Genomic DNA, 25,164 nt, shown 5'->3' on the forward strand with positions numbered 1-25,164 from the left:
AGGTGATGTGAACTCAACATGAGTAAGACTGGAGGGTGGCTGTGAAGTACGGCGTTCCAAGAGCTTTATATATAAATGCCGATCTGCTGGAGCATGAAATGGCCCTGCTGGTCTATTTTTTTTTCCCTTTTTTTTTCCCCTCTTTTTTTTTTTTTCCCCTTTCCTTTCCTGCCTCTTTTAATTGTGAGTGTCCTTTTCACTGTCCAGTGGGTTGTGTGTTTTGGATGAGGAGGCACCTCCTGCTCTCTCATGTGATGGGATTCAAGGATGGGTCCACCAAGAGCATTAGGGGAGCAGATAAAACCTCGGGAAATCTCTGAATCCAAGTGTGAGTCATCAGAAGAGTTGATTTGAAAGGACAGCTGTACTAACATTGACTAAGATGCCTATTAAAAATATTGGCAGTCAAAGAAGGATCACTCAGTATTTGATCATCCATTTTGGAAATTAGCAAAACAATCCACAGAGATTCTGAATAATATTTTCATGTCAAGATAAGGACTTTTCATTTGTGGGTGTTTTTTGCATTTTATGATTTCCTCCCGGTTTTAGTCAGGAAGTCTAAGAAACACAAAATACTCCTTCTTTTGTGGGACTGACATTTGAAACAAAACCAGAAGCCTAGACTATGTTTTCTAAGCCTAATTATGATTTTCCCGCATGATCCATTATTTTTTTTATTAGCCTGTGACAAACTGCCTGAAGGTTCTGGGAAATGAGCAGTTAACTCCGTGTCCTCTGGCACTCAGTTTGTGGGTGGTTTAGTGCCTGGGTAATGCACAGGGCTTTTGGGGCAGTTGTAGCCTTTCTGGGAAAATCCTCAGTGAAGAAGACCTCTTTCCCATGGTGTCTAACTGGCACTGCAAGATATGCTCCATCTCCGAAAAGCCCCATGCTCAGGTGTGGTTTTGGGACTACCTCACAAGGTTTATGCCTGTACATGATGGTCCTAGGCCTGCACGTATTTTACCTTATCAGTAATGGCTGACTAAGTCCAGTAAGGTGTCCATTCACTCAAAGCATTATTGCAGCTAAGGTGAGGGGCAATGCTGAACCTCAAACCCTTGAAAACAGAAGGAACTGGCTGTTTTTCTGTGTTCATTCCAGGGTGGGACAAGCCTCGTCCCTCCCATGCCCAAAGGCAGGCAGAAATGCAGGGCAGAGGGTTAGGATGACTTTGGTGAGGAAGGATCCTGAGACCAGGCTGAGATTCAGGCAAGGGATTTTCCTTGAATTTCCTTACAGGGAATCCCAGCCTTCAGCCTCTGTCAGTTGATCCTTTTTACTTTCCCCCTTAACGCATCACCCTTGCCAGAGCAGGATGCAGCAACGTAGGGGCTTTGCTGGGTGTCTGCTCACTCCAGAGATGTGAAGGTGTCAGGACTGGATTCAGTGTGGAGACCTCTTGGGACCTATAGATGTAGCATTTCTATATTGGCCCACATTTCCCCACCTATCTGCTGGTTCAGGGCTTGTTGGATATAAGGGTTGCCTTTGCTGGTTTTTTGAGTACAAATGATCTCTTTGATGAGAACAAAATAATTTTTAATTGGGAAATCATCATTAAGTGAAGGGATAGAAAGTGTATTTCCCTCTTTTTGCCAGAGCAGAGAGGGGCAAAACCTCTTTTGCTTTTCTAAAGACCTAGTCCCCACATTTCTTTAACTGAACAAATGAAAAAGAGAGTGTGTGTATTTTTCCTATTACTCTATAGCCCATTCTTTTCATTAAAACAAGCAAGCAAACGTACATTTAAGAAAGAAGGTACTTAGACTTGTCACTTTATCACAGCTAGATTTGCTTAGGCTTTGTCACTGATACTACAGTAGCTCAGCTTTCTGATGTAAAAATACCCTATATGGATGGAGCTCTGCTCAGTGCACAGAAAACTCAGCAGAAACAGGACCACAGACACAACCTTTCTTCCAGCTCTGTGCCATCAAGACCTGACCTGCATGTTTGTGTGAGCCTACGTATAAATGGAAGCAGAGTGAATATAAATAATATGAGCAGGAAACCATTTTTCTTTCAAATACCAGAGATGTGCTACTTTTTTGTGAGCTTTCAGGTATTTTTTTACTCTACCTCAAGACAAAGCTGAGCTCCCTGAGCTCTTGTGACAAAATAAGAGACACATGCAGCCCCATGGCAGAACATCCAAAGACCTGGTACATTTAAGAGTGACCAAAGCTATATTGAAATTTGAATATAGACCTCCCATGTCCAAGACAACGTGCAGCCAGCCCCATACATGACAGCTGCTGGAGGGAAGGTGACTGTCTGATGGTGCTCGTGCCATAACAGCTAAGCCTTTGCTTTTTGCTTCATCTTCCCAGGTTATCTGCCAAACAGGTCCTCAGTGATTGTATGTGATTTCTGTAACTTAATGGTCCTGGTGTTGTCCTTCCTGTTTCAGAGGAGAGGAGCAAGGGACAGGAGAGTTCTGTATCCTTTCATTGCCCTTGCCTGTGCTAATACTTAAGGAAAGTCACTCTTTCTCCAGAGGTGCTTTACATTTGCTCTGGCTCAAGCCAGATTTTCGAAACTTCTCTCCGCCCATCTGTGCCTTGCAAAAAGTGGGGAATCTTTCTGCCTTTCCAACCTTTCAGGAAAATGGGACGAGCTGAATGGCTGGTGAAGGAAACCATCAAAAGAGAACCAGAATTTAATTCTTCCCCAAGGTATATGCTCTCACCTGAAGTCATCCTCCCCCTTGCCACCATGGTACCAGATGACATTCAGATCTGTGTTACTCTCCGATGAAGATCTATTTTCCCATAGTGCTCATGTTGACAATCCACCAGCAAAGGTTATTAGATACCATCTATAAAGCCTGTGGCACATTGACCTGTTCTGAGGGAGTCAAGTGAAAGACTATCCCCTCCCCAGCCAGAGCCCACCCAGTGAGAAGCAGGCTGGTAGGTTGACTAAACTCAGATTATTCTGTCCAGAAAACTACACTTTTAATGGATTAAACATCTCTGTGTTTTGTGGTTGCCTTCTTAAGAAAGAGAATCATTACAAGAAGAAAATGTAGAACTGGTGTATATTTTCATCTTTTGATTCAGAGTAATTTTTCTTTCCTCCCTCCTCTCTGCCTTCCTCCTCTTCTGCTTTTCTGCATATAGAGAAGTAAATTTTGTCTCTGTGATATTTCTTTGGCTGAACATGATTCAGCACTGCTGGCACTCTAAATCAAGGTAATCAAAATAATCATGTTCTTTTAATCCATCCACTGTTCCCAACCCCGTGTACTACATACATATTTTTTTCCTAAGGTTTGGCTCTGACATCACTGAAATACTTCAGCAAAATATCAAGACTTATGTCAGGAAAAAAACAGCATTGTTAGTTCCTCCTTTCATCCAAAGCCAAACACCTGCAGCTCTCCACAGGCCTCAAAGAAGACCTCTCTGCCTAGAAATGCCCAAACAGGACTTCTTCTCCAATGCTATGCTGCTGCAAGAAGTGGATTCATTAAGGGGAAAAACTCAAGTCACAGATTCCAGGAGAACTGCAAAGAGGAAGAAAATAAAACCCACAACAAAAAACAAAGAAGAGGGCCAGATCCTCAGCTGATGTCAATTAGGAGAGCTCTGTCAACGTCAAAAGCTATTCTGATTTACTCCAGCTGAAGATTTGGCCTGGGATCTTCAATATGAGGCTCCCAGTGGCTGTGCAAGGATGTGGTGTCAGCACTGCTTTTTCTCATGAAGACCTAAACATCGGCTCTTGGGTTCATTTTCTCCATGTCCACTGAGCTCCGCTGATCCGCACCAAGGTCTGCTCAGCAGAAAGCAATGCACTCGCTTTCCCTTTGCCAGCCCACCCAGGCTGCTATATGTTGTTTCCATGGGTGGGGATGGGGATGGTGCAATGGATTTGCCTCTTGAGAAACTGGGGGGCTGATAAGGAGTATGGGAACTCCACCAGGAAGCTGGGTAATATCAGATATCCAAGACTTTGGTGAGGCCAAAGCAAAATTTGCTTGTGCTCTAAATCTGCTGTTTGCTGTCTGAGTAGCTTTCTCCTATCGCTTCCATGGCTCTGCACCAGCTAAACCTACTGGAAAGCAGAAATTTTCAGCTCAGGTATGATATTTAATACCATAGTCATGTACTATGTTGTTTAAATGACTAAGGTGGTATCTGTACATGGTACCAGACTGAATTATATGAGGAGACTAGCTGGAACTTAGTGCAAGACTCTACACCATACTCTACGTCTCACTCTAAACGTTCCCTAGCTTTGGAGCTTCTTATGTAGACAAAAACCCCTGCTGACCTCCATATGACCACTACAGGTGGTTACCACTGCTAAGAATGGAGGCTTTGGTGCCTAAATCTTGATAGCCATGAAATTATATATATAGATGCATCTAAAAATACATGTAGCTTTTTAAAGTTTTGTGCCTGCTCTTCCTGCATATGTGTACCTTGAGAATATGAGGTCTGGGAATCGGCATGAACAGTTAAATTTTACACCCAGTCTCTGTATGCTGATATCTGTGAGACTACATCAATTCCTTGTTTGAAATGTTGGCTTCAGGAAATCACTAAAAGTTCCTGGGAAGTAACCGGCTTGAAGTTTCAAGGAATCTCACTGAGAGGCTATGACTAACAGAAGAAAACAAAGGCCAAAACTGGCTTTCCAGCTAACCATTTATTTTCTCATAGAAGTCCCTTATTAATTTTTATGGTGCATAAATACCAGAAAACCAGACACCATTAATTAGTGACTGGTTTTGGTCTTCATACTCAACTCAGTTCAATCCAAGCCAAACTGGGATTTTTTTTTTTTTTCTTTTTTTTAAGGTTTAGAGAAAAGTACATATGTGTCTAGATTGATTTCATTGTTTCTTTAATTTTCCTGGGCAAGTCTGGTCCCAATTTAAATTAATGCAATTTTTTTTATTCCAATCTCTGGGACCCTCTCTCATGAAATGTTATTCTTCACATCTACCCTATGTATTCTGTTCGTAGCTGACACATGACATAGTGCTTTATGGATAGATACAGGATCTTTAAGAGTGAAGTCCAATTGTCTTAGATTTTGACCCAACATCTATTGTCTCAACAGGTGCTCTTCCACTGACTTCAATGGGCATCTTTGGGCTGGCAGGCAAGAGCCCTTTTGTGAAGTGCCTTGCAGAGAGAGACACAATGCTGGATGTGCAGTCCCTCTCAGCCAGCTCTTCTACTCCAAAAGTATGAGAAGAAAGGCAGGAGCCAACAGATCCACAGCAAATCCCTGCCCCATGTCTCCACAGAGGGCTCCAGCAGCAGTAAGCATTTTGGCTGCCAGAGTGGTATCAACTTGTTCCTCCTCTGATATAGGGGTCCTTGGACTTGACTTTCATCCCTCATGCCTCCCAGGGGCTGTTAGCCAGAGGACAGATTTGGATGGGCCCCTCTGTTGTGAGCCAGGTTTATCATGGGAGACAGAGGATCTCTTGACCCTGATCACCTGGTGTTTGGAAAAGGCATATCTGACAGACGTGGTGACTGTCAGGGACTAATCTACAGTTTATCTCTTTGCTGTCAGTTGCTGACAGGTTTCTTCCTCATGTGGAGTTTGTTTTAAGGCTTATATGGTAGGCCCATCCTTTAAAAAAAGCAGATAAATGCATCAAGAATCTGATATATGAAATTCTTGAACCTGGGAGGATTTGAGTGTAATGAGTTATTGGCCATTGGGACTGGTAAAGGATGATATTTCTCTGAGTACCAGTAAATCACACAGAAGTCTAACTTTGAATCTGTTCATCTGTTGAAAGCATGCTTTAGGTATTGTGTTAACCCTTTTGTTGTTAGGCTGTATTTCAGCACTGTCAGCACAAGCTGGACACTAGCTAGTTGGACAGCATAGCAGCAATAGAAAGCTAGGGCTTCCAGAGGTCCACAAGAGGTGTAGAAAGGGCATTCAGTGAGAGTTCAGCACATAACTTGCTTAGGTCCCAGGAAAAAAGTCAAGCCTAAATATCTAAGCCCAGTTTGGTTTGAAAGCCTTGGAGACTGGACCTACTGGCAGGATCACACAGTGGTGGTGTGGCTGTACAATACACGCTCAACCCAGTGCAACAATATTCTCCTGTGGAGATCAAGTCTTGGATTTGTGTCTAGGTTTTATTGCAGATCCAACATTTCTGTTCCAATTCCCACAAAGTCAGGAAAAGAAATCCACCTTACAAGGTGTTTTTCTGTATCTTCTACTATCAAATTTGATGATAATTTAGAGTGGTTACACTTAATGCTGTTTTTAGGTGTAAATTCATGAAAATCTCTCCATTCATCTGGAACAGATTTGCTTCATTTATGGAGAGGGTATTGATGGTATGTGACTAGTTCCGGCTGAGGGAAGAGCCAGTTATGCTAGTCACCGTGCATATGGTGACTAATGACAGACAATAGCCAATTTACAAATTTACCTCCCAAATAATGAATTCCTCCTTTTTCTGATGACATGAATGACCTCCTTGGTAAAGCCTCTCTACCTCTATTAGCTAGAGGAGTGTGTATGGTTAGGTTGAAGAGATGGGTAAGAGCTGAAAGTTGCAAAGACTTCTTCAACCACAGAAGGAGGAGGTGAGAAGGAGGTAGAGTGGCACATTTTCTGCTTCACTGTGCTGTGGTTTCTTTCATCTCCAGTTCTCAGCGTCCCACCTCATTCTCACTCCCAAATGTGGTGCAGTAAAGCCATCAACCAGTGTTGATCAATCCATGCAGGTAGGTTTGGTTGTTTGTTTTTTTTCACCACTCTCTGCTTAATGAAATAGTTATTAAATAGAGGAGCCAATTCCAGAAGCCAATGTAAATCAGAGCACAGAAACGCAGTGGACTGAGAGCATTTTGCCTACAGGCACTGCCAACTCTTTTGAATGAGAAGACAAAGTGAAAATTGGAGATCTGTGTGTTTAGACCACAGAGCTGGGAAAATGGAGTTGATTGAATGTATGTTGGTGAGAAATGGTGTGAAAATTACATGTCTTCCAGACTCAAGCACAGCTGTAGAGCACCCAAGGGTATGCACTGCTCTGGGTTTCTGCTATTCTTGGCTCTCTTAGTACCTCTTAAGTGGCAGATGACATCTTGAGTCTCCATACGTGACATGATCCGTGTGCTCTGTAAAAACTCCATGCAGGATTAACATGCTGTTTGCTTAGGAGAAAATCTCAAGGTCTTGGAGAGACTGAAACTCAGTGTCATTCAGGGGAATTCACTCACAGAAGTTGCCTGAGTGGAGCATACAGGATTTTCAGAGCCTTGGGAATGGCTTGTGCGTGTTCAGCTTGACCTTATGTACATAGTACGTGTGATATTATACAAAGCAGATGAGCAGTTTGCGCAAGGAATGCTGTAGGCACTTTTAGTGGGTTGGTTATTACAGGGGAATAAGAGGGGTAAATGGTCTCTCTGGGACCAGCCTGCCTTGCTTTTCTGTTATACGCCAGTGATGAATAGTACGTGTGTGGGCACAGAGATCTCTAAAGAGGCTGGTTTATAGCCCAGCAACTTTACCAGTAATACCGCACTCTTTTTTCGATGTTTGCCTGAAATCTCTGTTGACATTACAGTTTAACTGAAGACAGACTGGCTTGTGGCTTAGGAGATCTAGGTGCAAGTCCCGAGTGGGTTTCTGGACAAGCCACTTTAACCTCCCCATGCCTTGGCTTTCTTCTCAGAAATGAAATGTTTTGGTTTTAAACAAAACTCGCCCCCCCCCCCCCTCCCCCTCCCCAATAGGTTTTTCTCTCTAGATTTTATATTTTAGATGGAAAATGTCTAAAAGTTGGGATTTTTGTTGGGTTTTTTTCCGGTTCCTGTTGGAAAACTTTTTTTGTGGAAAACACAACTTTTCCCATAAAGTGTTCTGAACTCTACCAAAGGAAAGCGCAATGTAAGATCTATTATTCTTGTGGTGCGTTTGGGGTCAGGATGCATCCACTGGTCACGTAGCCTTACCCACTGTGCTCTCCTGGAATGGGAGTGCTGATGGGAGAGAAACCCTCAAGGACATGGTTTTGGGTTTTTTTGGTCTATTTGTTTTTTAAACATTTCTAACCTCTTCTTAAATGCAGGCTTCTGCTCCCTTTTTTCAACTGTTTCCAGAGGGAGGAATCCCAAACCCATTCCTCAAGACTTTTTTTCTATGTGGAAGTACCACACACAGCTCTTATTACCCTCCTTTACCTCTCCCCCTCCCCACTCTTCATCCTCTACCCTGGATCCCTCCCAAACACTTGGGTTTGGCTCATTCCTGAAGCCAGTTTGGTTTTCCTTCAAGAAGCCTTTCCGCAGCTCTTGTTGCAAACCACACATTAGCAAGGCAATGAGCTTCTCCAACCCTCTTTGCTCCTTGCTAGCTGTTGTGAATCCAGGAAAAAAAAAAAAATCTGTCCTCAAGAATAACAAACATGCTTTCCCTGTCTGCAGACCTAGGTGAAAAAGTAGGATGTTCAGATCCTGAACCAGAAGTTCATCAGGTCAGCATCCCTGAAGTCCGTAGCATGATGGTGATTTGCAAGGAGCTGTGCAACTGAGTGCCACAATGCTGAAGTCTTTTACCTACCCTTTGGTGTATTCTGGTTTGGAGCAGAACCCACAACCTGGATGGGAACATTTAGTTTAAAAGGGAACCTGGAGTCTAATTGTCCTTTGGTTTTGGCTATGCTGTAAGCAAAGCCCTGGTGTGTGTCTTGCAGAAAGGGAGCAAACCCAAAGCTAGTCAGGGCTGATTTGCTTTGGTTTATTTTGTTTAATTCATGTGAATGTAAACCAAGAGAAAAAAGGTTTGGAAGTGGAGTGTCTGAGCAGACAAGCAAGAATGTGATCAAGGAACGTGAATAGAGAGCAATTTTACAGCAGCTGGTGGTGATCGTTCAGGATGTGTTTGTACGCAGCTCTCAGATCTCAAGCCAGGACCTCTGTTTTCTCACTTGCCATCAGACTTGATGGGGAGTCAGGACTCTGAGCAAGATGCGAGGAGCTTTCTTGAGACTACAGTAATGAAATCTAACTACTAGTTAGATGTCTGGGTTTATAGGTGGGTATGTATCAGTGCATTCAGCTGCAGAGACGCAGACCGGAAGGCACACAAAATGTGTGGGATCTGACTTCGGCTTTGAAGAGAATTCTGTAACTTAAAAAACACTGTAAACTTTACCAAGAAGCTAATCCCCTTCCTTACTCTCTCTCCCCCAGATCGCCCAAATAACATGAATCATTCCACCCTGTACGTGTCAGAGAAGGAAATTTTCATCTTAAAGCATTAATTTTCTTTTTTTTTCTGGAACAAAATGTTATCAAAATCAATTTATTCCCATGTGATATTTCCATCTCTTCTTCTGAAAACGAATATTCCAGAGTAAAACCTCCCAGAGGCTCAACAGCTATCCAGGTCCTAACAAATTCTTGGCACCATTCCTTGCTTTGTCACTGCTGCTGGTTAAAAAGCACTGGTAAAACCAACCACACCATTGTCAGACAGTGTTGTAGTGCCCCACTCTGCACCACTGGAAAAGACTGTGCTGAAGGCATCACTGACTCAAGCTCATGTTCTATTTTGGTACACACCAAAGCCTTGAGATGTTCTTCAGGTCACAGCTATCAATGTTAACTTTCAAATGCAGATATTTTCAAGTGCCGACCCTCCTTTCTTCTCTCTTTTTCCTTTTGTGGTTGATGTTTCGTTGTTACTCAGGGTTACCTGTTTCTCCTTCCTCTTCCAAGATCCCTCCTATTCCCACGTCATTGTGTGCATGCGTGGCAATACCCTGAAGTAAGACTTATATTGTCTAATGATGTTATGGCTCAGACACGTATGGTCTCACGAAATCAGACTCTAGCATCCATACAATGTACAAAGAGTGAAATATTTCAGCAGGGAGATTATAGGGACAGAGCTGGCTTGTCCTAGACACTGTCACCCTTTGAGATGAAATGGTGGGTCGAGCCCGCTGGCAAGGTAACATGGACAGAGGGAGAGCTTTACCTGTCTTACAGCATTATCAGTCATCCCACAGGGAAAAATAGTTTTGGTCACCCCACGCTTCGTCCAGAGGGAAGGGCTGTTGAGAGCCATTGTGAAGCCCCATTGCTCTCTCCATTCTGTGGGACTTTCCCACCCCACCACACAACCATATTGCTGCCCTCCTCGTTTCCAGCTCCTCCCTGGCTCTGATGGGGACAGCTATTGCCCTGAACCCACCATCTGGGTGATAAATGCTTGATAACAGTCATGAGCAGATAACTTTTGAGAGGGCATGGGGAGTGGTTTGAAACCAAGGAGAGGAGATGGAATTATAATTTCAATAAATCACTCCAGAACCCCTCTGCTCTTTGGAAATTTCTGTACCTCCCCAGAAAAATCCACCCAAATCTATTTTGCTTCCATTTTTGTCCTTTCTATTTATCTCCCTTACAATGACCTCTGTTTCCTTTGGAGTGAATGCATTTTGCACAATGAGTGATATTTTCTCTTCTACCCATCCTTTCCTCATTTTTCAGCCTGCCCTGGAATGCAGGATTAGAAGTTGTAATGCGGCATTAGGAGCCATAAAGGTTAATATCCTGTCTTCCAAAGTCACTTTTAGGCTCACAGGCTTTGCTAATGAAAGAACCCCATACCCCTCCCCTGCTCGCCCCCTTCTCCCCCCCAAAAAAGGATTTAGGAAACAGGTCAGGGTCTTGTCTTGTCAAGGGTGATAAAGGGGGAGGGAAATAATAATGATAAATAAATTAAATAAAGACCAAGCCCTGTCCTGCCATACATAGGAGTCAGGAGCCTTTTTGCATTTGAGACACCCAGCAATTACTAGCTAATCCATTTGGCAAATGCAAGATGGTGCATAGATCAATTCTTCCCAGCCCAGTTTTTTTGTGTGGGGAATGTTTGCTGACTGAATTAAGGGACAAGCAAAGAAAATACCCTCCTTGTTTCCCTCAAGGCAGCAGAGTAGCTGGACAAAGCCGCTGGCTCCTTGGGCTGTAGCCTTGGGAGATGGAGGCTGCTGAGCCTCTGGATGTCTGGTAAGCCTGGAGGAGTAGCAGCACTTTTAGGGAAAATTCCTGTCTGCACCTTGGCCCAGCATTGGCCCCCTCCCTGTTGGGGGGAAACTAATCCTCTGTCATTTCATCTGTCATTGGCCACAGTTCAAGGCAGGCTTAAGCAGAAGGCAGAGGGGGGGAGGAAAGAGATCATGTTGTAAAGAGGAGGGTGGGAAAGCCTAAGAAGCCACACTGTTGAAGCCACCTTGCACGGTAACTCAGGGACTTGATTCTGGAGGGCTCTGGACTGGCAAGGATAGGTCTTGGCATGGGGAGGTGAGTCTAAGCTGGTGAGGTTCATATTCTTGTTCCCTGGGTGTCCTGGGAAGGCTAAGGCTCTCCAGAGCACCTAGGAGGGATGTGCGGTCTCATGCTTCCCTGCTGCTGATGCAGCTTATTGCACTCAAGGCTGGGATGGAGGATTCCTTAGCCCTGCTCTGCTCATTAATCCTCACCTCTGAAAAGGAGCTCACTCTTAGGACTGAGGACTACAGTTGCATGTGCTCTTTGGAAAGAAGCATGTCTTCATACCCCTGTCTGAGCCACATGTTAAAATGAAGCAGGTTGAATTTGGAGTTAGCATGCTGGTCTGAATCATAGGAAGGAAATGCAGGTCTGAGTTCAGCTTTTTCCTTAAATTCCATAGCTGTCAAATAGATGCTTTCAGTGTGTTTTTGTGTCGTACCTGTAAAATTGAGAAATTATATATTTCTTTGTCTAAGGAGCTGGTCAGCTGAACCTTGCAGGAAGCCAAAGAGCTGCACAGGCCAGAAGGTAGGAAGGAGAGCTGGCTATGGAATAAAAATTCTGCTTCATGATAAATCTCAGAAATTGGTCACTGGCTCTGGTTTTCTCATCTGATCTGTTTTCCCAAGCATCAACCTACAGCTAACTTCTTGAGAAGCTTTTTCAGGCTCTGATGGGAAATTTTATCCTGAACCTGAGAGACTCTTAGACAGTATCTGCCAGGAAACCAAAGGGTTTTTTTGCAATGAAATGACATTTTCCCATTAAAAACAAATAATCAAGCAGCCCTTTGAAACCAAGAGGTGCCCCACCAGCAAGTTCCCAAACAACCCTATCTGAGTGGCAAACAGGAGAAAGCATTTACATGTTGTCTACCTGTCTTGTTAATTGCCCCTGAGTTTGAGCAGGATTGACATGGTCTACTGGGAAGTTTGGATTCTGCCAGGCCAGAAATTGAAGGGGAATATCTCCAATAAATGATAATATCTCCAAAACATAAAGTAGTTCAGTCTGCTCTGGTTATTTCATGAGTAGTTTCATAAAATAAGAACAATCCTTACTCCTGCTCTGGACTAGGTACCCCTCACGCCTGTTTGGTTATTTGAATTCCTGTAATATTCTCAGAAAGATGTCTATAAGTGATCCACATCTATCTGAATATGTTCAGTAAAGTGTGAGAATAAATAATAGTAGGTGTTTGGAAAAACCTTAAACTGATATTTCAGGCTTTTTCCTTGTTTCTTTTCTTGGTTACAGTATTTTAACGTGGAGAATATTCCTTGAGATAATCAGTAACCCCAGCACTGATTTCTAGAGCTCTGTAAATGATAGATAAATCAGTAGATAGATAAAGCAGTATACTTAAAAGTGCCCGAGATGTTAGCACCATGTCCCACAGACTCCCATCTATCACTACCCTGTGTTTTTGTGGAATATGTACATATATTTCTCCATGAGAAATGTCCACAGTCATACTTAGTTACACAAGTCCTGTCCCAGCAGGCACCAGGACAGTTAGTTTTACACTAAAGCTGGACTGAGCTGGAATATTTGAGAAGTTCTTTTTCATTCTCAGATTTCTACAATCCTCATCAGGAATCTGCTAGAGTCTCCGCTCTGGGTATTAAAAATAACTTAGCACCCAGCTCAGCAGCTTCAGTAAGCTGCAGTGATCTGGTGGGAGTGACAGCATTTCTTCTACCCAGCCATGGGAAGTGCCATAAAAAGTAGGGAGAGTTTGAAATGAAAATCCGCGATTGATGGTGCTCACGAGGGCCATATACCTAGAATTACTCCAGTGTTCATAAACTTAGGACATTCCACTCAACAGCTCGGAGGAAAGGTGTCCCTTTGACACCTTGGCTGTCCTCCAGCTTAAACTCCAGAAAGACCTCACACAGGGCCACAAAGAAGCCAAATGAACATGAACTAACCTGAGCCTGAGGCCATGGCATGTCAAGACCCGAAGGAATGATGGAATGGTTATTAGTCTGGGAGAATTACTTGTTTCCATGAATGTTGTGTGCAGTGTACATTTGTGAGTTTGATGCTATTCGTAATGTGATATTATAGCCTGTAATGTGATACCAAGCCTGTACTGATGGCTTGGAGACCTTAAACCCTCTGATTAGCCACAGGACTAATAGACCATAGCAGCAGCAAAGGAGCTCTCCTCCATCCTCCCCCACTGTGGCTGATTCAGTCCTGCTGCAGGGACACCTGAACTGCAGGCAAAAATCATATTATGTTTCTTAGTTTGTTCTACTGTTGCCTGTCTGCTTGGATTCCCTGGCAAGGGCACCAGTCAGATCCTGTCAGGGTTACTAATTGGGCTACTAGTAACTAAAAGGTTGCTACTTATCTACAGAGAGCAGAATTTTCCTCCATATATTTCATCTATCTAGGTCCTGGATTTGACATAAGACCTAATGTGGGTTATTGACTGGTTTTCTCCTTGGGAATTTACTAGTTCATTTGACAGGGGCTACTGAAGACACGTACAAATATGTGATGGACCAAGGTGAGTCCTGTAAAAGGAAGAAGACAGAAGACACCGTGTTTTGTCTTTGCAGCAAATTTTGCAGTGTTTTTTTTTTTCTGGACATGGTTCATGCATTTTTAGGGGACGTGTGAATCTGGAATTGATTCCCATAAAACTGCAGCATATAGGAATTGTATAAGAGTGTAAAGAAGATGAGAGGTATATTGAATGTGTTAGGGAGTTACCAGCACTGGGAGATCTCAGGAAAGGATGACTTTGTGCAGCACATCCTGGTGATGATAGATATGCTTTGTCTGGGATGATTTTAGGCATGGAATATCTGTATTTGAAGAGAAAGGGTATGGAACAATCCCAAATGGAGAAGGAAAGGAGGGTCAAAATGAAATGTCCAAGAATATGAGCAGAAATGGCTCATCAGGCAGTTTCCATCAAGGGCCTGTTCTCCTTCTGCGTTCTCCAGATCAGCTCCAAACTCCATATACGTTTACTATTACTGCAGTTCCCAAATGCAGCTGAGTACATCAGTGCACAGAGCACAACGCAATCGAATGAGGTAATTTACGTTGTTCTCTGATCAGTTTACATGGAACTTACCATAGGCCAAGCAGTGTCGTTGTTGATAATGGAAAAAGTGAGGTGAAACCTTTGCTATCATCCCAATTGGTCCCATGCTTCCCAGAAAACATGGAATTTAAGAACCAACTCTCAAGAACCAGCTCTAAGTCTGGTCTTAGCCTTTCTTGTGGATTTGTTGTTTTGCTCCTTTGGTATATTTTTGTTCCAGCCCACTAGACAAACAGAAAGGATCACCTTTGGGGTTTTTTGCACAGCTCCAGAGGCCTGGTTACTACCTTGGATAAATTGGCTTGATCACACATGCAATGTTAGTGAGCTGGAAACCCAGCTGGGGATTCGAGGGTTGGATCTGGCCACCAGGACAATTCCCTCTAACCTGCTGCATTTGCCTTGGAGAGATGGCTGTGAAGGCAGTGCATGGAGTCCAGCAGCTAAATACATCCTGTCCTGTGTCTGGATTATCATTGGCCAGAAAGCAAAGGCCAGCATTTGCTGTTATACCATCTGTAGAGCTTCTGAGAAAGGGTCCCAATATTGACATCCAACCGTTACCACCTAAGAAGTTGGATCCACTTGTCTTATGGAAAATGTAATGTAAAATACCCCTCTCCTATTTCTTCCAGACGGCTAGTTTGAGAGTAGTCTATTTTGGCTGCAGTGGTCAAAGGCTCTACTGTGCTAGTGGTGACTGACATGAAATGAATTTGTGGTCTCAGCCCATTTCTCTGTACACTCAGGGGCTGTGTCATCCTTAACAGCTGGCACGAATTGTCAGGGTATTCGGCAGAGAAGCCAAACCCTGCTCTGTGTAGGGGGTTAATTAATGGTCTTTGCAAAGGAAGACGCAGTGTTTGGGAAGTGGGAAGAGGTACAGTGCTCTGACCCTGATTAAGTGTGGGTTTGTGGATAAAGCCATCTCCATTTCTGAACCTCTAGGAAAACCAAGGCAAACCAAATAAAACAAAGCAAAGAGAAACCATGGGTAAAGTCACTGCTTTAAAAATTAAAATAATCTCTGTAAGAGAAATTTGTAGAATGCAGAATTTACCATCAGAGTCTGAAAATGCTTCCCAAGATAAGGCAGCCATTAGCCCAGAACCAGCAGAAACTTAATTTCTGCTTGTCTGCCAGTCCTCAGCTCAACATGTGTGCTATATCCATGGATGCCCATGGACACTCAGAACTTCAAGTCTTAGGTGAAGCTCAGTGAAGTCAATGAGCAGTTCTCCAGATATGTCAAAGGCCATGGAGGTAGAAAGCCATCTATGGCCTAGGCTCCCCAGGCAAGAAGAGCTCCTTTGGTATGTGTTCCATAAGGCTCTAAGGGGACTTGAGAGTCAACACAAAGAATGGAAAAAGATTTTATTGTCTTGTGGTGTCTTTTTTTACTACATCAATGCCTAAGTACCTTTCCTTTCCCCTTCTCCCATTCCCACTTACAGATCAACCCATGTGACATGTGACAGTTTTGTCACAACTTTGATCATTAACTGGAGCAAGAGGGGCCAATATCTACTTTTGAAAAAAAAAAATGCTCCAAAATTTTCATGTAACCTAGGAGCTGAAGGTTGATCTGGTGTAAGTGTAAGAGTCATGGGCTAAATTAAACACTGGCACTGGGAGGATGGAGTGGGGAGCTACCCACCTGGAAGTCATGCTAAGAGACGGCCAGCAGCTCCTGATGCCTTCCTTGACTCTTCCACTGACCTTCCACCCTAAGGATAGGGTGGCTGTAGAGCTGGAATGTAGCTGTTCAAGCCCAGTTTTGGTTCTCAGCCCAGCCAGGAGTGAGTCTTTTGTCATCAGCAAGATTTGCCCTAGGTTTACCCCCAGGACACCTGAGACTAGATTTTAGCCCCTGGTTCTTTGGACGGGTGATGTAGTTAACAGCTGAGATGCTCAGGCCACTTCCAGATTGTGGTCGGTTATTAGGTCAACCACAAGACTTACATGACCTGTCTTTATTGCATACATCTTGGCGGGCTTTGTACTCCTCAACCTGCTGCCTTGTAAAGGCAGATGTTGGGAACATCTTTTCTTTGGCCCAGATTTTCCCAGGGGCCGTTCCAATGGTGAAATTAGAAGAAGTAAATGTTAGTAATATTCCTGCTCATCCATTTCTCATTTGGTTTATAATGAAGCTGAAGGATTTAGTGCATTGGAGAGATTTTTAGCTTGTCAAACTGGCACCACACCCTTCTGATAAGTCAGTTGTCTTGCCTCAGTTTCCCCAACATGAAAAAAAAAGGCATGTGCTGTCAGCCTTGCTTTGTAATATTGTCCATGGCTTTAAAGACTTTGCTTTATTGTCCTTAGCAACTTGCATGGTGTTTCAGTGGGCACGAAGTGCTTTAGCACCTCAGCAGTACACCAGCTTTCCACACTTCATGGTGACAAACACATCTATCAAGCTAAGTAAGAGCACTAAAATCAGCAATTTAACTGATTCCTGTCCCATCACTTCAGATTTCAGGAATTATTGGTCTGCTGTTTAGCACTTTCATAATAAGCCTGCTCCACTGGGTGCCAAAGGCTTCCAGCCAGTGATTTCCAGTGGAAGGGAAGGAGATAGTTTGACTAGGAAGATCAAAATCAAACCCAGGACTCAGTCCAAAATAGAATCATATCTATTTTGAGAATTTGATTTCTAGTTTTAATTAAGGAAATCTTTGTATTATCAAATAGCCCTGTGGCTTTCTAGCAAGTACAGGAGGGTCTTGATTCACGGGTTGGAGACCTGACCCCCTCCTCTGTGGCATGGTGGTGGGATGGGGATTCTTTCAGAGAGAAGTCATCTGCACATCCCAGGGGAGCTGGTTTTATGGGCTGGCTCTGACCACCGGTGGTTGACTGGTGGGAGAAGGGTTTCTGGGATGCTGTTGGGAGGAGGAGGTTGACAAGCCTGTTGTGACTTGCATGGGGAGAGGAAAGTGATTTGTCAGAGCTTTAGCAGAAGGGATAGTTGATAGGGATCCTTTGTGCGGTTAAATACCAGCTGGGCTTTGCCTCAAAGGGGGAGGTATTCCACTTGGGAGGGAACCCAACAGCATTAGTAATGTCGTATGACAGTATACACAAATCATCTGCTTCTGGTATGAATGGTCCTGCAACCCTTGACAGCAAGTTGCTGCTGTATTTGGAAACAGTCTTACTCATGCCTCCGGGATGCAAATAATACAACTCCTGGCTCCCCCATCACCCCGTATCCTTACGCTTCATAGGGCCAGAGGCCAGGGCTGCGCTGTGCCACTGCCATGTGGGGATGGTCTAAGTGACAAGTAGCACACGGAGCGGCTGAGGATACGATGCGAGGGCAATAGCATGTGGCAGCAGTGCCGATGCAGGGAGGCTGAAGCTCTGCAGCGGTGCTGCTGTGCCTGTGCCAGCTGTGGCTGGGGTGGATGCACAGGGCAGCCAGCTGTTGCTCCGCTCAGGAACACACCCTCCTTTCCCTCCAGATGTTCCTGCTCACTGGCACGGACAAACCCAGCCCTTATCCTCCCAATGGATCAATATTCCCCCACTCCAATACTCAGTTCCCAGGGTGCCTTTGCCAGGGTGGCAAAGAGGAAATTAGCTGGGTGGATGTTTTGCTTAATAATTAAGATATATATGTATAATAATATGACCAGATCTCAAATAATGAGCTCAGATTTTTTTCCCCCTTATTCCTGCTTTCCAGGGAATGCTGGCAGGTTTGGCTCTGTGCATCATACCACAAGAATCTCACTCCTCCAGAAGAGGGCTAATACACGAAGGAGCTTTCTACCAGGCTGATGTATCACACATGCTTTATATATCAGCTTGGATTTCTTTAGTCCAGACAAAAGGATCAAAGACATAGGGAGGGGCAGGGGTTTTGGGGAGCTTTAATTCTCGCAGACGTGGAGAGCAGGGCTGCGTATCATGGCTAGAAAGGCTCAGACGTAGCCAAATGTAAGAAATGGTATTTATGAGCTGTGCTTAGAAATTACCTCTGAAGCTTGTAGAGCAGCTGGTGTCACTTTCAGCTGACATTCGTAAAACTGAAACACATACAGCACATGCAGAAGCAGGAAATACAAATTATGGACAAAGAGTTGGTGGATGCAGGACCAGGAAATACGTGTTGTGTGGTCCAGGTTGTGTTTTTATAGATTTATGTCATATTATCTACATGAAGCTAAGGCAGGTATTAAACCCAAGACTGAAATGCTGCTAGCAATGGGAATAAATTTAAATGTCTTCAGCTAAACTGTTCCACAAAAGGATACTATTATAGGTTCTGCTAGAGGTGTCCACCTTTCAACAGGTGAACATCTGAGATCCTGCCATTCTTCTCCAGCTCTGAGGGTGTCCTACAGTCACGCTCTCGATTTGGGGAAGTTACCGCTGAAGGATCATCGGTGGTATATATTTAACAGCAATAGAAAGAAGGATGTCTGGAGGAGTTACCCAATAGTAGTCATTTAAAATTTATTGCAAGTCCCAAAAATTTGAGGTTTTTTCCAAACGTGACTTTCAAGGTTTTCTATGCTTATTAAATCCTTGTTAAGAAACTGCATGATGCCTTGTTTTTGAATTTTGACTAGGACTCATTAACACCCACTCAGCAGGGTTTCACATACTAGGCCCTGGATTTTAAGCCAGTTTAATGTATTCAGGAGAGTCTAGGAAAGAACAGACCTGCAGCCCACTGTCAGCTAAGCTGGTGGCAAATGGAGACTATCCTATTGACACACATGCCCATATCCCATAGCTGTCCTCTAGTGAGGAAAGTCTTCTGCCTGGCCTCTCAGAAAACCAAAGAAACACCTTTTTATGGTGAGGTATGGTGTGAGGATGAAAGGCTCAGCAATGTACAGGGTTGCCTCCAAGCTAGGAATGATGTGACAATGTCAACAGGGTTTGGAACAAGGCACTTTATTTCCTTTCAATGTGGTTGATTAGTAGCGTCCCCACAAAGTGGCCAGTAGGTTTTTAGACTGGAGTCAATATCTTTGCATACCTTTGCATAGCAAAGGGCTGTATTACATGGAAGCTCACCCCCGTGTTAGCTCAGGCCCCTCTGGATTGTTCTTTCATGGCTGGCATAGGCACCCCCACCTCCAAAACTCACCAAAATCAATCATGATGGATACTCCAAAGGTGGAAAGCCTGAGCTAAGTCATGGCCAGCCTTCAGTGGTGACCTGTCCTGCCATACATTGAACAGTACTGAAGGACAAACTGCAGAAGGTCACAAGGTTGCTATGGGGAGTGTATAGTGGCCTTTGGTCTCAGGATCTATTCATTCCCTGGCCCTAAGAGCAATAGTGTCTTTCCATGCCAAATGGCCACATTCCCCCTTGCTGGGTCACCCTTGATCTAGACAGGATAAGAAGGGACAGCACACATCTGGAAAAATCCTGGAGATCTCTTGACCTTTGGGCTATAGGAATGGCTGCTGGCTTCTACTGCAGAACTGCCTCGTCCTCCCCCAACCTTCACACAACAGATATAAATATATATACCTTTCACATGTGCCAGCTTTTACTGGGGACACGAGGCTCGCTGGAGCCCAAATGAGACTTGCCAAGTCCAAGAAGACAGAGTCAGATTTGTGTTAGCGGTATGGAAAGAGGGGCGGGAGGTCCTGCTTCACCTCATCCCTGTCAGCCCAACATAGATTTTACTGTTCCTTGATGATATATTTTCATTGCAGGAATAGCTGGAGCATGCGGCACACATTTTTGTTCGCTCTGCCACTGCCTGGGTTGGCAGGAGATGTTGCTAAGCAGTCATTGTGAGTGTTTGTATACACTCCGGCACTAGGTTACCAAAAAGATTTGGGAAAGACCCGTCCTGGAGGTGACATTCTCACCACCATGAGGTGACTCCCCGAGTAGTTTTCCACGGGTGCAGGGAAATTGTCACTCTTTGCAAATATTGATCTGATTTGTTTTAAACAGTGCCAAAATTTTTGCTGTTCTTATCGCCTACCATATAGTGGAAAGCTGATCTGATGTCAGCAGGGATATGATGTCAACAGGGATAGTGGCAGCCCTGCTTGGAGTAAAAGAGGGAAGGAGCTGCGCTATCATCACACAAATTCATTTACAGCATCACCCAGGGACAGGGAGTGTGCATGGAGTAACTTTATCCCTACCATTTGTTTGGAAATTGGGAGTGGATGCAAACATAGCACCTCTCTCGGGTGCTTTCAGGATGGGAGAAACCAAGCACCCCCCCGCTCCTCCAAATCTGACTCAACTGTTGCTTTGCAGGGGTGTCTCACCAGATCATGAAAATCATAATACCACTGCCTTTAGAGGCTTACTGAGGTCAGAACTGGGAGGTGGGAAAGGATTCTTAAAACAGAGGCTCCTGGACCCACGACAGGACTGAGTGTGAGAGCAGTTCAAGGGAAGTCTTAACCAGCAGGAGGCCAGAACAACAGTCCTGGTGCTGTATCCTGATCTTGCTTCAGTGGATTTACAGCTGGTTCCTTTCCTGGAATGAAAAGATTAGAATCGCTGGAGCTGCGTGTGCGTCTTCCAGCGAGGAGAACTAGGTATGCAGCAGCTGTAAAAATAAAGAGCCCTCTCAGACTGTCGTAGTAAAAAGGTTTGGAAACTGTTGAAAGTGGGGTGGGGTGGGAAAATCCTCAAATTTCCTACTTCTTTTTTTTTTTTTTTTGTATTCTGAATTTCAGCCTGTCAGTTTTGAACTTGATTTGAAAGAAAACAAATTTACATGAAACTGGGGGGGAGCCTTAAGACAGAAAAAAAGGTTTCAAAACTTCCTTGAAATCTCAAAAAAATTCTGATTGGTTTTGTCTTGTTTGTCCCGTTACTGCCTTTCCCAAGAGCACTGCTGATATTGGAGAGCCCGTCTGCAAGAAATCAAGGATACAAAACGTGACGAGAGGAATTTCAGAGTGACTTGACAAGACTAGACTGTGTGCTTAGTTATGCAGTTCAGCTTGCCTTCATGCTTTGGGACTTCAGCTGAAGATCTATAGGAATCAAGAAAGGTATATACTTGCAGGTGAACAGAGATTTGCCTGGGACACTGAACTTGTGATTTCCACTGAAGTATCAATTATTGAAGGAAACAGAGTAGAAGGAAAGACAGATAAAAAAAAATAGTGGCCTGAGACTATCTAAAGATTGTATTAAGAACTGGAAAAGTGAAACCTCATCTGTTTCTTCTGATAAATCTTTCTGTAAAATGGATTGAACAGAATAGCAAAGGCCATTCTGCTATTTAATGCATGTTGCTGCAAAACTTCTTATTCACTTAATTAGCCTAGAGATCTCATAAAAGCTGAAGTTTAACACAATGCTTGGGTGAAATTAGAGTGGAAAAACTCTCTTTTGCTCTCTCTTTTCTCTGACCTCACCTGGAGTGTGGGACCTGTTCAGAGAAGCTTTCGTCTCACAGTGATGGCATTGGCGAGAGATGGCATGGGAAGCCATAAGACCCCTTTTTCATAAAATCATAGAATCATAGAACGGTTTGGGTTAGAAGGGACCTTTCAAGGTCATCTAGTTCAACCCCCCTGCAATGAGCAGAGACATCTTCAGCTAGACCAGGTTGCTCAGAGCCCCATCCAACCTGACCTTGAATGTTTCCAGGGATGGGGCATCTCCCACCTCTGTGGGCAACCTGGGCCAGTGTCTCACCACCCTCAGGGTAAAAAATTTCTTCCTTATATCTGCCCTCTTTTAGTTTAAAACCATTACCCTTTGTCCTATCATTTTTCTTTCCCTCCTACCTGGGCCTGGACAACTGGTAAGGCAGCACCACCACAGACTTTCCTCCTAGCCCTGAACTGGCTGCAGATACCCTTTTCTGGTACTGTCATGGGCAGGAGAAGGAGAAGCACTATCTGGGGAGATTCACAGCCCATGGTGTAGGTAGCATTAGCTCCAGGGAATGGGATGGTGCCTCGATAGCACTGCCAAGCAATGTAGGTTCACTCAGGATAACGACACCACTAAGTTCTTTTGATAGCATCAGTCATTAGTAGGGTTGGCTAATTTGTCCAGTGGAAGAAGGCTTGATGTTACTGGACATGGGAGCCCTCCACCTGAATGCAAATGCTTAAATCTCAGCCTCTGAGTTCTCTCATCTGTCTCTGCTACCAAAACCAGGCTGGAACTACAGGGAAAATAGGGTGGACTGAAAATGGCTGCTTCCCAGAGACCATTTTATTATGGAAATACACCTCTTACCTATCAGTAAGTTAAATCTGTTAATGTCTTTACCCACTGAACCAAAATTGTTAATTGCAAACTTACTGGCTCACTTCTTCTAATTTGGGACTCCTGGTCTTCACTTACCTTTTGTTTACCTCTAGGCATGCCCCTTAGCTGAGGTGGCTGTGGTCTGTCCTTCCAGAAAGGTGCTCTTTGGTTCTGAGCCTTGCGAAGCTCCACAGAGGCAGGAGAGCATTGCAGCATGTTACACATTCGGTTCCTCTCATCTTTGTTCTATTTGTTTTCTGGACATGGAGACTGCTATCCTGGCTCAGACTACAGATCCAGAACCTGTTCTGAATCTTGAGCACTGCCAAGTGCCATCTGCAACAGAAAAAAAGCACGAAAAAAGCACGAAAACCTCCTAATCAACAATTATGGAAAGCTGCCCTTGGAAAGTTCTTCCTGACTTGCGTTAGCAAGAAATCAGTTTATTCTGAGAGTTTCCATGCCCTCCCAAAAGTATATGTTACAATTCCTTATTAATCTTGTTACAAGGTCATTATTGATCAACATGTGTTTTAAGTACCTAAGGACAACACTAGGATTTGCAGAATTATTTGTTGTGTAAAGACTTTTTTCCCCCTTAATAACTTTTCACAGCCCCTCACAGAATTTGTTGAGCAACCCCTGAGATTAGAGGCTGTTTTGGACTTGGTCCTAGAAAACAAGCCAAGTATGATAAAGAAAATAAAACATCTGGAGGTCTAGCCATCAGAATATCATCAGATATCCACTGATTCTGAGGGAATGTTATGTATGAAAGGTAATAATCTGAAGTATTGGGCTTTTCATAAAACATAACTCTCTGAAAGAAAGTAGAATGAGACAAAAAATAACGTTGATCTGAGTTGATTGTCTAGAAAATTTACAATGGAAAATCATAAGGTCTGTAATGAATAGTTGGATCGCTTTAACAAGCATCTGTGCCAATAAAATCTAAACATACATTTAAAAAACAAAGATAACAGAAGTCAATCTTTCTAAGCAGAGATGTAAGGAACAATGCGAAGGATAAACACTGTTGAAAGGGGGAAGAAGGCAAATAAGGTTCTAATTAGTGGGAGGGACTGAGGAGATTACACAAAGAAGATAAAAGCAAGGAAACCTAATTGGAAACACAGCAATGTAGTATCAAACAATCCAAAGTATGTTATCTAGTACAAATGGGTTTTCAGCTCTTTCCACAGGCGAGTGGTGAGTAAAAAGGTTGATGCTCTTGAGGTTAGGAGACAGGAAGCAGAGAGAAGAAAAAATATTAGTCATGACTAAAATGCCCACTTCCCAAATTTAGTAAAAGGCACATGCAACCCTTCCACCCTTCCCCCATGGTGAAGTTTCACTCCCAGCCCTCATGGAAATATATGAGCATAAAATGATGTTAAATGCTCAAGGAGTTCATCAAAGACCTGCTCTTTCTTCATGTCTTTCAGCGCTGGTGGAAATAGAAACCTAAGTTCAGCCTGACCACTGCTATGTTACCTCTCTGTGGTGGCCCGTGTAGAAAGAGTATTTCTCTGAATTTGGCCTACCCACTGAAGATACTAACTGTAGACTTTGTAGTGTGGAAGTGGGAAGCATCAGTGGGTCCTCTCACTCCCTAGCCAGAAAATGGTGTGGTAGGTGCTTCTTACAGGGTTAAAATGGTTGGAGAAAGACATGTTCAATTAGGCGCGGTGTATATAAACAGACACCTAATCAAGGGCTTTGATGCTCCTTTTGGGAGTCAGCTCTAAATCCAGACTCTGAGGAAGGATGGACAACTAAAGGAGCAGGGAATTACTCTCCTGAGTTTATGGGGCCTGTGTCTATCTTACGTGCTGCAGCTGGGGGCTGAAATATGACTGTTTGTTCTCCATATGTAAGCATCCTTACTAAAAAAAACCCAACCAAACCAGCAATCCTCACTGCTGTGTGGAAGTGCCCTACTTGGTGTGCTTGGTGTTAGCCTCAGAATTAAATGCCCAAGAAAAGTGGCCCATTTTTTCCCCAAACTCTTTGTATTTAAAGACAAGGGAAGAAATTAGATCTAGGAAAACATTCTGTGGTGAATAACCTATTGGCTGCCTTTCATCACTTTCTGTCTCCATGGGTTATGATTTCCTTGAATTGATGCTCCAGCTTTGAGTCTCAATAGATTGAGAGTGAGCACTTGTTAGTGAGACGTTGGTTATACGGGGTTCAGCAGTCCCTGCGGGTGAGCAGCTTTGGTTGGGTGCCCGAGTCACACAGCAGTGGTTTTTGTTCTTTGAAGTGACATGCACAGCTTTTCCAAGTTGCTTTGTAAAAGGAAGATCACTTTTGCAAATGGCTTTCTGCAGCATTGGCTTGGATGCCAGGCATTGCGCAGCAAATTCACCCCTTGCAGAGAACGCAAGGGTGCCTCGCTGCAATTGTATAGGTTTGGCTGCTCCTTTTCCAACCAGCAGACTACCAGGCAGTGCCAACTCCTCTAGAATTTAAAACACAGGCATATTTGTGGTCATTTCTACTTCTTATTTTGTAGGGCTTTGCTCAGCAGTACTTGGAACATGTTGGCCTCATAGATTTCTGGCAGAAGATTGTAGTGCTGC

General features: G+C 43.8%; 1 long non-coding RNA gene across 1 annotated transcript; it reads left to right on the plus strand.

Annotated features, from left to right (window-relative positions):
• Nucleotides 1-20,623: 20,623 nt before the first annotated feature.
• Nucleotides 20,624-23,515, plus strand: LOC140647201 (uncharacterized). Its single transcript, XR_012040696.1, has 4 exons — nt 20,624-20,901; nt 21,197-21,363; nt 22,487-22,573; nt 22,693-23,515. It is a non-coding gene; the product is annotated as an uncharacterized lncRNA (long non-coding RNA).
• Nucleotides 23,516-25,164: the final 1,649 nt, after the last annotated feature.

The sequence above is a fragment of the Ciconia boyciana genome, chromosome 2, assembly GCF_034638445.1.
Source record: "Ciconia boyciana chromosome 2, ASM3463844v1, whole genome shotgun sequence".
NCBI classification, from domain to species: domain Eukaryota; kingdom Metazoa; phylum Chordata; class Aves; order Ciconiiformes; family Ciconiidae; genus Ciconia; species Ciconia boyciana.